The sequence below is a fragment of the Patella vulgata genome, chromosome 5, assembly GCF_932274485.2.
Source record: "Patella vulgata chromosome 5, xgPatVulg1.2, whole genome shotgun sequence".
Taxonomy (NCBI): Eukaryota; Metazoa; Mollusca; class Gastropoda; family Patellidae; genus Patella; species Patella vulgata.
The window spans coordinates 12040523-12052979 of NC_065883.2; the positions used below are offsets into that span (position 1 = coordinate 12040523).

The window sequence follows — 12457 nt, forward strand, 5'->3', positions numbered from 1 at the left end:
TCTGTATTATAGGCTACGCTCTTTTGTCACTTGCGTTTACAGAAAAATTATAGAAATTGATAAACATCACAGCTAACATCACCCCAGTTGAATTGCAGCTCCATTGGATCACTGTTCCGGAGTTACGCAGGCCTACCAGTTACAGTACAAGAGTACACGCAGGCTAACAAGAAGTCGGCTATAATTATGCCTCATTGATTTGGTCCATTCCTTTCAAACTTTCGCTTCTTATCTATGTATTAAAAGTCTTATTTTTAATTTGTAGTAAAAATAAATGTGATACGAATTGAATTGCAACCCGTCTCAAACCACAGCCATTAAAAACGTTACTTGATAACCAAGATTATGTAGGTGGAGTTAACGCCTGTCAATCAAACGATAGTTCATTCTCGGAGACGGTGAAGAGAGAGTTGACTCCCATTTCTAGTCAAAAATTACAATAGTGATAACTTTGTTCAGAATAAAGTAATTTGACTGAAATTTTCAATATATTCTTCTTTCATCATCTATTTTTGAACTGTTATAGCAAGAATGGCCATCCTACTATTAAAATCTTCCATAATGTATCTTTAACTTTAAAGTCTAAAAGCAAAACATTTGACTTTTTAAACTTTAAGTAAGAAGAGAAAGAAAAACAAGTATGATGAGAACTCTGCTATAACACCCAAATGAATCTGGTCGTTTTAGATTAGGTTTACCAGTTTGGACCCCCCCCCCCACACACACACACATGGTATATGATGATGTACTGTAGGCATAAGCCTACACTCGAAATCTAAATTGAAAAAATTGTTGTGTATTTTTTAATATAGACAATACTTTGACTGTTCATGATCAACAATCAGAAAGATGAATTATATTCATAACCCTAACAATGGTCTCCTTCTTCATTCTTAAGTTCATTCATCTCATGATTCAGTACCGTAGATCTATATCTATTCTGCTAAGCCTAAGCCTATTAATTAAATCAGTTTCGAAATTCACAACGCCCGGCATAATAATAATTATAAAGTAAGTCTCACCTTTTTATGCAATTATTATATTCAGAGAAATGTGTCATTTGTATTATTAATCACAGGGGAGCTAGTAAAAGCCATAAATATTACTCACCAATTTTTAGAAACAATGATTCATCAATTCACGCAGTAAAAGTAGTAAAACCAAGTTTATTCACAAACATTGCTCAAAGTAACATTCTATTCATGCCGGCTGCCATGTTTGTCACGTGACGTGAGACGTGACGTCACTCAAACAATAACCAAAACAACAGAAAAGTCACGAGTTTTGGGGAAGACAAAATTGATCAATCAGCTGATGTTAGCAGAGCAGAGAAGTTTGGCAAAACTAATTCATCCTAATATCTGCATTTAAAAGGTTAGAAAACTTAAAGGCTCAATACCACTAGTACTTAGATAGAGATATTATTTATTTTCTGGAGCTTTCAAGCCAGCAAGTGTGTTATTGTCCCTTTAATTACACACCTTTTATGAAAACTGCAGGTATGTACGGACGGTAAACAAAAGATTTTTAAAAAGAATTATCTTTTGTTCTATTTTAGTATTTATAAATAATTTGACATTCCATTCATGTTTGATGTGACTCCCATTTTTGTGTCTCAATATTTCATTGTTGTTGAAGATCTTGTCTTACTCATTGGTTTTAATCTTAAACCCCTAACTCTGAATTTATAGGTTTTAATCTATAAATACTACTCCAGGGTGCCTCGAGGTTTGTTCACACGTAACCTCTCGGTTCTTTACTCTGTCCTTTCTTAAAGCAATGAGCCACCGAATTGTTGGCGCATCAAATAGCCATGAGCTGAAAGGCGTCAGTCCATAAATTCTAAATGCATGTCCTACCTTATTGTGTTATCCACCTCTGAACAACAATAACACTTACTGACAAACAAACGTTGTTCAGTGAAACAGGTTTATCCAATATCACATACACCAGCATTTCTTTCAGTCGCCATGTTGGGATAGTTTGACCTTTTCTTGACGTCATATCCTCCGCATTAAAATTTGAGGACCCCTATTTTACCCGAAACGAAGTGTATTTTTGAACAATATTTTTATGGATTGCGTATGTAGCCTACTGTTTTTGTAGAGGTTTTATATCGGGATAGAAGACGATGTTTGTTGAAGAATAATTAGGTCGCTCTTCACACGTAGTTTAAAATACACAACGTCCATTGAGAACTTAATAATTATTTGTTGCATGATTAATTAGTATTAGTAGAACTAGATCATGACCAGTGCTTGAAGTGAGGATTCTTCTACAACGGCACCAAAAATTTATAAATGCCGTAGCAAAAATTAGCTGACAAGGCACGGCTGCCTTTTTTCATATTGAACAAATATACTGTAACTGTTGTCATTTTCCGTCACTGAACGTGCAATTTTTATATTTGTAGATAGACAAACGGCCCGTGTAATGATTTTCCGTGTCAATTAATCTGGTTCTAATTGCGTTTGGTGGTACTGTCATAAGTATAAAATTTACAGATTCCTCTTGGAGTAATAAAGTCATCGAAATTTTTTTTCCTTTCGATCCTTTAGTTATTCGTGTTCCCAATGGTTGCCATCATGTCATAACCTTCTATAATAAGGGCACTATTTTAGAAAGTGAGCATTCTTATGAAAAAATGAACTATTAAGGGTATGCTTGGGACACTATTTACAACTAAATCTTGCATTTCTGAATTATTGACCTAATCTCAAGCCCAGCCGCCCCTGGACGACTGTATGATATAATGAAAAGTTATTACCTATGCATTTCATACGTCTACATGTATGTAAAAGGCATAACTTTTTGATACGTGTACACGTGGACAACGGCGCAATTTGAGCTATTTTTATTACCGTGGCAGTCCGTGTTTGCTTCAGCTTTTACTTTGCCGTTAGGCCGTGGTAAATTCTAGCATAGGCGGTATGCTTGAGATTATTATTTATAAAATGTTATTAAATGTTCATTACAATATAAATCCTTAAATTTGTCGGCGTTCGTAGAATGTTTCATCGCTACCAGTTGATTATGATAGCTTCTGTCTTGTCAATGTCACATGACATTTTCCCGCTTTTTCTATCGTTGAAAATATCTATAATAAAGCATTGAGTCTTGTATCACATAATCACACACACGGCAACTAAAATAAAAGGGCCGAGTGCCATTTTAAGTAAGAGACTAAAAAGAATGCTTTGTTCACAATTTGAATGATATTCTATGAAAAGATTTATTGGCTGCCGAGTCATTTTGAACAGATATCGGCTACGCAAATATCGGTAAAATTTCTTTTGATAGGCCACTCATCGGCCAATTAGGCTACTGAATAGTGAAACTGATAATCGGACCATCACTAAAATTAAATTTATAATGATCGCCTTCAAATTATAGTCTCATCATTTCGTTTCGTTTAAAGAATTATGTTCGTAATATGCACCATGCCAGATTTCAACTTTGACCAATGTAGGTCATTTCCTGTTTCACCGTGTTTTGTTGTGTGTAGGCGAAGATTTTTGTGAAATCTCTTAAAATAGACAACAAAAAATATTTTTCGGAACATAGATGGATACGATATGTAAGTTTAATGTGTTAGCAGTGCAGATAACTGAAAATTGTGAATTTTGCCGTCCGCTGGAAGAAGTAAACTAGTTATCAACTTTTGCGACGAGGTTTTGACCGTTCGGATGTTATATGTTACGTCCTCAGAATATCAGAGTAACATCGAACTTGTTGGATTATATAAATACCTGAACCCAAATCCAGGAGGCGGATCAAAGGGATGTAGTCATAACGGCCCTATGCCATAATGGCCAAAAACAGGTTTGGTCAAAACGGCCCTACTTTAGTCATAACGGCCAAACAGTTTGGTTATAACGGCCAAAAAATTTGGTCATAACGGCCAAACATTTTTTAATTTTTAATATTACTTGGACTTTTCGATAAGCAATACCGCTAATCAACTGTGAAAAATTACCGACACAGCCCTGGTCCAATATTATTACATCAACAACAAATATATCTTTCCATGAGGATGTCTTTGAAAGATCAATGTAGGAAGATATGGTGTGTGAACTAAGTTTAGACACTGTACCAGAGTTTACAGTGGTAGTGGGTCGCAGAAAGGAAAAAAATAAATTAGTAGATGAAAATAGATATATGTCAAGAAATCTTCAACTGAGAGAAGGGTGTATTGGCATTTGGCACTGTAGCATAAGGACAACAAAACATCGATGTGGTGCTACAGTTATACAAACCATGTGTAATTATTCAAAGGAAAGACGTGAGTGAGTAGGGCCTACTAATTAATCAACTGATTGGATAATCCCTAATTAGGTACTTCACTGCACCCTCTGGTCTGATTAGGTACATGTAATAAGAGATAAACATTAAAGTAGCTAAGTCTCTAACTCAATATCATCCAAAATCTTCAACATTGAAAACACGATTTATTTGTCAAATTAAATCAACATTCATGTTGTGATCTTACCGGAAAAAGATGGGCTTTTGATATCCAATATTTAATACAAAATAAACATTTTACCATTGGTACACGAATCGTGTACCATAATGCGCTTCAGCCCCAGTTGTATCAAGAGACTCTAGGGACGAGGCTAGACACATTGCACCAAATCAAACGGCGTATGTAGACTGGAATAACCAGACGCTAGAAATTTGCACTCGCTTGAGACTGCTGGCTTATTTCGCCGAACATAATTGATTTTGAAATGGGAGTAAAAACGGAAACCATTGAATGTAAATCAGTTTATATACATTCATATTACAGTATTAAATGTGTTGCGACCCACTTTTGTCAATTTCTAGGTCCCAAATGTTAGCGATTTAGCTCCTTTACTCATTTTTTTTTTATCAAATAAAGGTAAAAGAAATGGCTATCTCTAATCAGTGTCTCGAGCACTGCTACGGATATGTACCAGAGTTCAGGGTCCAGTAGTGTAAAGGAGATATCTTGACTGAATATTATATTTTGTATGTTTTATACAATGTAATATCTATATGTAATATTATAGTTAAATGTTAAATGTCTATGTATGTATGGAAATAATTTTTATTATCTATTATGCAATAAATAGTTTGGGTTGTTTTTTTTTACGAATTAAATTAATGTTTATGTAATGTTTGTATTTGTAAAATTCCGGTTTCCTCCCACTGCTAAAGACCCCTACGCGCAAGCGAATTATAGAAATAAAATTGAACCATATGTTAGTGCCGAAATGACCTGGTTTGTGTCGAGTGGACGTTAAACCCCATTTCTCTCTCTCTCTATATAATAAATCTCATTTCACACATGTAATAAATGGTTTGTTTTATTATGGCCGTTATGACCAAATTGTTTGGCTGTTTCATCAAAATTTTTGGACGTTTCACTTTCAACTAAATATTTTGGCCGTTATGGTTAATTTAAAGTAAGTCTCTAGCTTAACTCAATATCATCAAAGTCTTCGAATTATTTGTCAATTCAAATCAGCTTTGATGTCATGATCTTACGGGACAAGATGGGCTTCTGATATCCAATATTTAAGATAAAATAAACATTTTACCATTGGCATTGGTACACGAATTGTGTACATGCGTTTCAGCGTCATTTGTAACAAGGGACTAAAAAAAGTCGAAGAACAAGGCTTGACATAATTCCATAAGTCATGACAAACGGTGACGCCATATTCTTATCTGGAGGGGGGGGTGTGGATGGCCAAATGGTTAGCACGCGTGCGCTGTATCATGCGATCTGTCATTGAGTCAACTGGCGGGGTTTCGATTCCCCGGTTGTACGTGACAAGCAGAAGGATTGCCTGTCCAACCTCGTGGGTTTTCTCGAGTTCATTCTGTTTCCTCCCACTGCTAAAGACCCCTACGCGCAAGCAAATTATTGAAATAATTGAAACAAAACTGATTTAAAATTAAGAGTAAAAACGGAAACGATTAAGAGAGAGAAAGAGAGAGAAATTTTGTTTACCATCCACTCGACACAAACTAGGTCATTTCGGGACTAATATATGGTTTAATTTTATTTCAATAATTCGCTTGCGCGTAGGGGTCTTTAGCAGTGGGAGGAAACCGGAGGATCTGGAGAAAACCCACGAGGTTTGAGGAAACGATTGAATGTAAATCAGTTTAAATACATTCATATTACATTATATAATGTGTTACAACCCATTTGTGCCAATTTCTAGGTGAAACGTATTCTTACCTTTAACATTAAAAGTTTTTTAAATCTTTAAATGTATCATCGTTACACCCTATATATGTAATACGAAGGTTGTGGACCCTATAAAGGTCGCAATTTTTGTCCGATTTTGATGAAACTTAAAATATATCTTTATATCCCAAAGATCTCAATCCCTTTTGATATTCGCACATTTCAGGCCATAACTTTTATGGCCCCTGATTGTACGAAAAATCGCATTATTTTTTAGCTTGTTCTCTATTCATCTCTTTCAAAATGTGGGCGTATCTTGTCTAGCACTAGTAGCAGTCGCTTGTTAACTATCTATTATAATCTTACATAATGCATCTTTAAAGTTCATCCAAATATTCTGTGAATTGTGTGAGCACTATATTTTACTTTGTTCTATTTTGCAGGCCTGATGATGATTTTCTTGAAGATATGTACATTGTCATTGACTGTATTGCAGTTGGCACATTGCCAGACAGAACCTATTAAATTTGATTTCTTTACCTTCACGCAAGCCTGGCCAACGGTTGTATGTTTCGAAGGTCTATCCACCGGACATAAGTGTCATATCAGTCGAAATGTAACAGGATGGACAATCCACGGTCTATGGCCAACTGAAGGAAAATCGGAGGGACCATCGTTTTGTAATAATTCTTCTAAATTCAACGAGTCAGCTATTGAAACACTGCTTCCCGACCTGGATGCTTACTGGCCAAATCTATACACTGATACTGCGAGAGATGATTTCTGGGAGCACGAATGGTCAAAACATGGAACCTGTGCGATAAAAGTCAACGAGACAGGGGATGAGTATCTGTACTTCAGCAAAGGTCTAGATTTATTTCAAATGATAAATCTCAATGGAATCCTAACTGAAAGCGGAGTCATTCCGGACGACAATAAAACATATGATGTTTTAAATATATTGAACAAGATAACACCAAGGCTCAACAACATTGAACCCAGACTTTCATGTTATAAATATAAAGAAGAATATTATTTAACTTCTTTTGAAATATGCTTTACTAAACAATTTGAAATGAAATCATGCCTTAACAACCCCAGAGATAATAGGCTTTATTTTCAATCATTGAAGGATATAAGGAAAATAGAAAAAGTTGAGAATTTAATCGACAACAATAATGATTTGATAGATTGCCCGCGTGACCACAAAGTAATATATCCAACTATTAAATATGATTAATATATGTTCCATTGCAAAATTGAGTGCATAAAAAAAGATTAAATTGATTTCTGTTTATTTCCACTAGAGAAAAGAAAACAGTTTTACGTATAAATTCAGTTGTAACATCCCCACTCTTTAACAGATATAAAAAAATTAGTAATTTTGATTCAAAGCGTACCAAGCCTCATGAGCCACGTTCTGATCAACACTAGGATGTGGTTATTTTCTTTTGAGATGTGCTCCTTATCCAAGAAATGGTCGGTCTTGCGTTTTTCAACATGATTTTTTGAAGAATCCTGTCATCACCACTGATAAATCGAAGTCAGTATAGGCATCGATGTCTTCCCCGACTTTATATGCATGTCTTTTTTTTCATTAATTGGTCTACTGGCTTTTATTGACATCATATTATCACAGAGTAATTTACTCTGTGATATTATTAGCAAGATATATTTTCAAAAGATGACGTTATGGCAATTCATAAATATATTCATAATTTAATGTGTTTTAGGGTTAAAATCTTTTGAAATTCTAATTGTGTTGCATGTAATTTGACTGACAAGCAAGCTCTCCTGTCTGTCAATTTCACAGCCCATCAGTCAAGACCGGGCAAATATGACTGAATTGACAAGAACTCTAAGAAGATCTTAAACATGATGCTCATCCTACTGTACATGTAAATTGTTTGTGTAATATGTTATAATTTTTGTAATTTACATGTAATATATTTTGTTCTTGATTAATTTGGATTAGCATTATTGTTTTACAAACTAGTTCATGCAATGTACAATAATACTCACATATAAAACATTTACATAAATACTATTTTTGTATAGTTTTTACAGAGAGATAACTTATATCTACAAAATTTTTTATAGGAGTATACTATAAACTGAAAATTATTTCTTTTGTTGTTATCGCAGACTTATAACCATCTCTACTTTTCAAGTAAGTAATGTGACAGGTGTTGTGCATGAGACAGAGTGTGCTTACATTTCTTAAACACCTTATACATAACATGCACCACTTATCATTCAACAAATATGTATAGTTGACAGTTTTGTATTCCTTCTTGCATTAATTTTAAACTCGTGCTACGCAGGGCCGGGCGAGGACCAGTGTGTAGTCATTCAGGTAGTATGAAAAATCGTGGTGCTGTGTATGTACACAATGGCAGTTAGAATATGATAGTGCCGCTGTCCACACAAAATTTTCCTCTTGCCACCCTGTGTGGCTTATGCCCATCTTCACTGGCCTGGTTGGTGCAGAAAAGTAGGACATGAAACACCGGTTTCATTTTATACTTCTTCCATTGATGCCTTATTGATGAAATGTGTTCAGCCATCCTCAGGGAGCATTTGTTACCATTTTGATATCTTTAGCCTAGTGTATTAATTTTTTCAATTGTCTGACTAGTAATTTGTTTATGCACAGAAGTGTTTTTTGGGAAGGAGTTTCCGGCCGGTAAGGAGGTTGGAAATTGTCAACTATCGATCAGGTTGTAAGGCAGAAGGGTTAAATTTAATAATTAGGGGTAGGTAATCTTAAAACAGAGATTCCAATCATAACCCAGAAATTTCAATATTCGTATGAAATTTAACTCCCCAACTGGTTTGAGAACAGCCTCCACATTTTTACACGATACTCAGGGAACATTTGTTAGTGTTTTGACTAAGACATCAATTTATTTGCCTTAATATACATTTAAGTATCAATATTCTTTCAAATCAAAAAACTAAAACTACATGTACATTTAAATTTAGAAATAAAGAATTGGCATGTCATATTCTAAATCAAGAGCTAAAACTATATTTAAATTTAGAAATAAAGAATTGGCATGTCATATTATTCTAAATCAAGAGCTAAAACTATACAAAATTTAGAAATAAAGAATTGGCACAACATATTATTTTAGATAAACGAAAATTATATTTAAATTTAGAATTAAGAGCTTTGACATATATTTTTTGAAACTTTGATTATTCTTTGAAGTTACTTATGAATAGTAAATTACTGTATATAAAGGTTAGTGTATTGTTTGTTTAATTAATGCAGTTTTCCTGTATTATATCAGTATAAAGATGTATTATGTAATAATTAGATTAAATCGCTGTGTCATGTGAATAAATGGCTAACAAATAATATATGTTAACATTTGAGGCCAAAAAAAAAAGACCTGCAATAGACAGATTTAGTTTTTACATAATGCATCTTTAAGCTGTATTATTTTAATGTTTTTTATTGTTCAGTGTTAATATAAAGCACTAGTTCATTGCTCTGAGTGTTGTTTGTCTGCGATATCACTTCTGTGGAAGCGGACGTTAAAATAACAGGTAGTAGTAGTAGTAGTAGTAGTACGAGTGGTGTAATTGATTTATTTAACATCAGCTTCCACTGACTTGATGACCAACAATTCTAGTCTCATTTCTCCTTGATGTACAAGAGAAACCATTCTATTAAAGCGGCATTTTGTAAGGTTAGATAAAGAACTGACAGTTCTCGCTATAATAGTTAAAAATTGATAATGAAAACAGAATATGCTGAAAATTTCAGTCAAATTGCTTCACTCCGAACCAAAGTATTATCAATGCAATGTTAGGCCAGTCTCGAACGTTATTATTAACCTTGGTGCAATAATAAACCAAGTCTCAATTATCCATTTTTACATTAGATTACATTAGATTATCCATCACAAAATGTTTTCAAATCCACTTAATATCGCAGACTAGCGATACCATAAAGACTTGATTATGGTCTAGATAAGTTAATTTATGTCTAATTAAAAAATTAGATAACATTTCAGACCTAAAGAAAGACCTACAATAGGCAGATTTAGCTCTTGCATAATGTATGTTTAAGATTGAGCTCAATTCAGTTTTAGTGTATGAAATAGGTTTATTTAATGTTCGGTTTCACCGTGGTGATATCGCCAACTATATAAGTATTAGTGCTAAATTTTCATAATAGATAAGTATTTAGAGCTAAATATTCATAGAGATAAGAGCCCTTTAGTCTAATACAGTGGTTCTCAACCTTTTTTGCCAACGGCACACCTTGGAACAGATAAAAAAAAATAGCGGCACACCTGGCGAAATATATATGAAAAATATTTGAATTTTGCAAAATATATAAACATGGTAAGTCAAACGGCATACAATCATAATTTCACTGGGTCAATTATATATTTGAATTGAAAACTATGTATATTATGGGATTGATAAGTGAATTTTTTGGTTTCACTCAGTTTATGTTGTTTACAATCTGAATAAAATACAGATCTTTATTTCGTTTTGGTTTTTTTATATTTTTGATGGCCTTCACTTCATGAAGATCTGACTTGTTGTCGTGGGAGGTCGCGTCAGGGGGGTTCATATGACATTAGACATTTATCAGCATTGATGTTTCAAGTGGGTTTCTAGAAATACAACTTTTGCTTGGTCTTCGCTGCGAATGTCTACCCAGTTACGTGCACCACACACCAAGAACTCGCCACAACAGACCGTTCCATTGGCTAATCCCTCACATCAAGTAAAACAAAATTTTAAACTTCAAAAACGTAATGAAATAGGATCTGTGTTTTGGGTTGTTTACAAATTTGAAAGTTATTTATGTTATGTTTCCTTTTCTTTTCTGATTTTGGTATTTCATTTATATGTTAATTTCTAAATAAAATATATTTTTAATGGTTGTATTTCATAATGTAATTCATTTTTGGTATTTCATTTATATGTTGATTTCAAAATAAAATATATTTTTAATGGTTGTATTTGATAATGAAATTCATTTTTCCATCAAAATAAAATATATTTTTAATGGTTGTATTTCATAATGTAATTCATTTTTGGTATTTCATTTATATGTTGATTTCAAAATAAAAAATATTTTTAATGGTTGTATTTGATAATGAAATTCATTTTTCCATCTTTTTCTCGGTTACTTGATTGCAGCTTCTTGGTAAAATAACCATTTATTTCTTGAATAAGATCTCCTTTTCAAAACTTACTACATAAGAGTGGAAGACATGTTTTATTAACAGAAATGGCTAAACTTGCTTTTCTTGATCATATCAAGATTGACATTTCTTGCAAGTAGCTTTTCCAGGTTCTGTGAATACATATTGCTAATAAAAAATTTTGTTGTTGTTCCAAAATAGATCCCTTGGCAGTTGGAATTTGATATAAGTGTAATCCTTAGCGCTGCTGTCCAGGCAAAATTTCTCTCAAAGCACACTGAATGGCGTATGCCCGTCTTCATTGGCCAAGTTAGAGTAGAACAGTTGGACGTTAAACCCCATTTCATTTCCACCACTTGTCTCATTTTATTTGGGCGGTCACAGTGGGTAACACGCTGGCTCGCTAGCCTGAAGGCTGGGTGTTTGATCCCTTCATTGGCCGAGAAAGACAGCTGTCTAGTCGTTCAAATGGGACGAAAAACTGAGGCCCATGTACACATTTGTGTGCACGTAAAAGATCCCTTGACAGTTGGAATTTGATACAAGAGTAGGCCGTAGTGCCTCTGTACGGGCATAATTTCTGTCATACCACACTGTATGGCGTATTCCTGTCTGCATTAGCCCAGTACGGAGCAGAACAGTAGGACGTTCAACCCCATTTCATTTTCATTTCTAACTTTATATGCTTAGCGTATGTGCAAGGGTTTTTCCTGTGTGAGGAAACTGGAGTACCTCGAGTAACCAAGATTGAGAAGGCGCCTATATCTCCAAGCCACATACACTGACACCAGGGATTGGAGCTACAACCACAAGCCAGAGATGATCGGCCAGCTCAAGCTCAAAGCTTGACACTCTAGACCACTAGGCCACCCCCATCCCCCCCTCCACCCCCCCCTCCAGTTGATTGCCGATTTACAACTCGAGTTCAAAATGTGGTGTGAAAACTAAAGTATATGAAAGTCTTTCACGTCATCAGTTTCATTTAGATAAGAACAACGGCGTATTATAAATATTTTTTACCATTTTGGGCAATGAGAATAATATAAATCCAGGACGTAACTAGGTCAGAGCAACGAGGGGGGCAGGAAGTGTTCTCAGGGGTGCTGTAAAATGGACAACAATG

The 12457-nt window shown here is 34.4% G+C and overlaps 1 protein-coding gene across 3 annotated transcripts in view; it reads right to left on the reverse strand.

Moving 5' to 3' along the window:
- LOC126822220 (signal-induced proliferation-associated 1-like protein 1) overlaps positions 1-1243 on the reverse strand; it is a 107666-nt gene extending 106423 nt beyond the window's left edge. For 2 of the 3 annotated variants that reach the window (XM_056101294.1, XM_056101290.1), the window contains exon 1: positions 1111-1243. The gene's annotated coding sequence lies outside the window, so the exon portion shown is untranslated. The remainder of the gene's footprint in view (positions 1-1110) is intronic. The other variant, XM_056101293.1, reaches the window with a different exon arrangement.
- Between the last annotated feature and the right edge of the window lie 11214 nt (positions 1244-12457).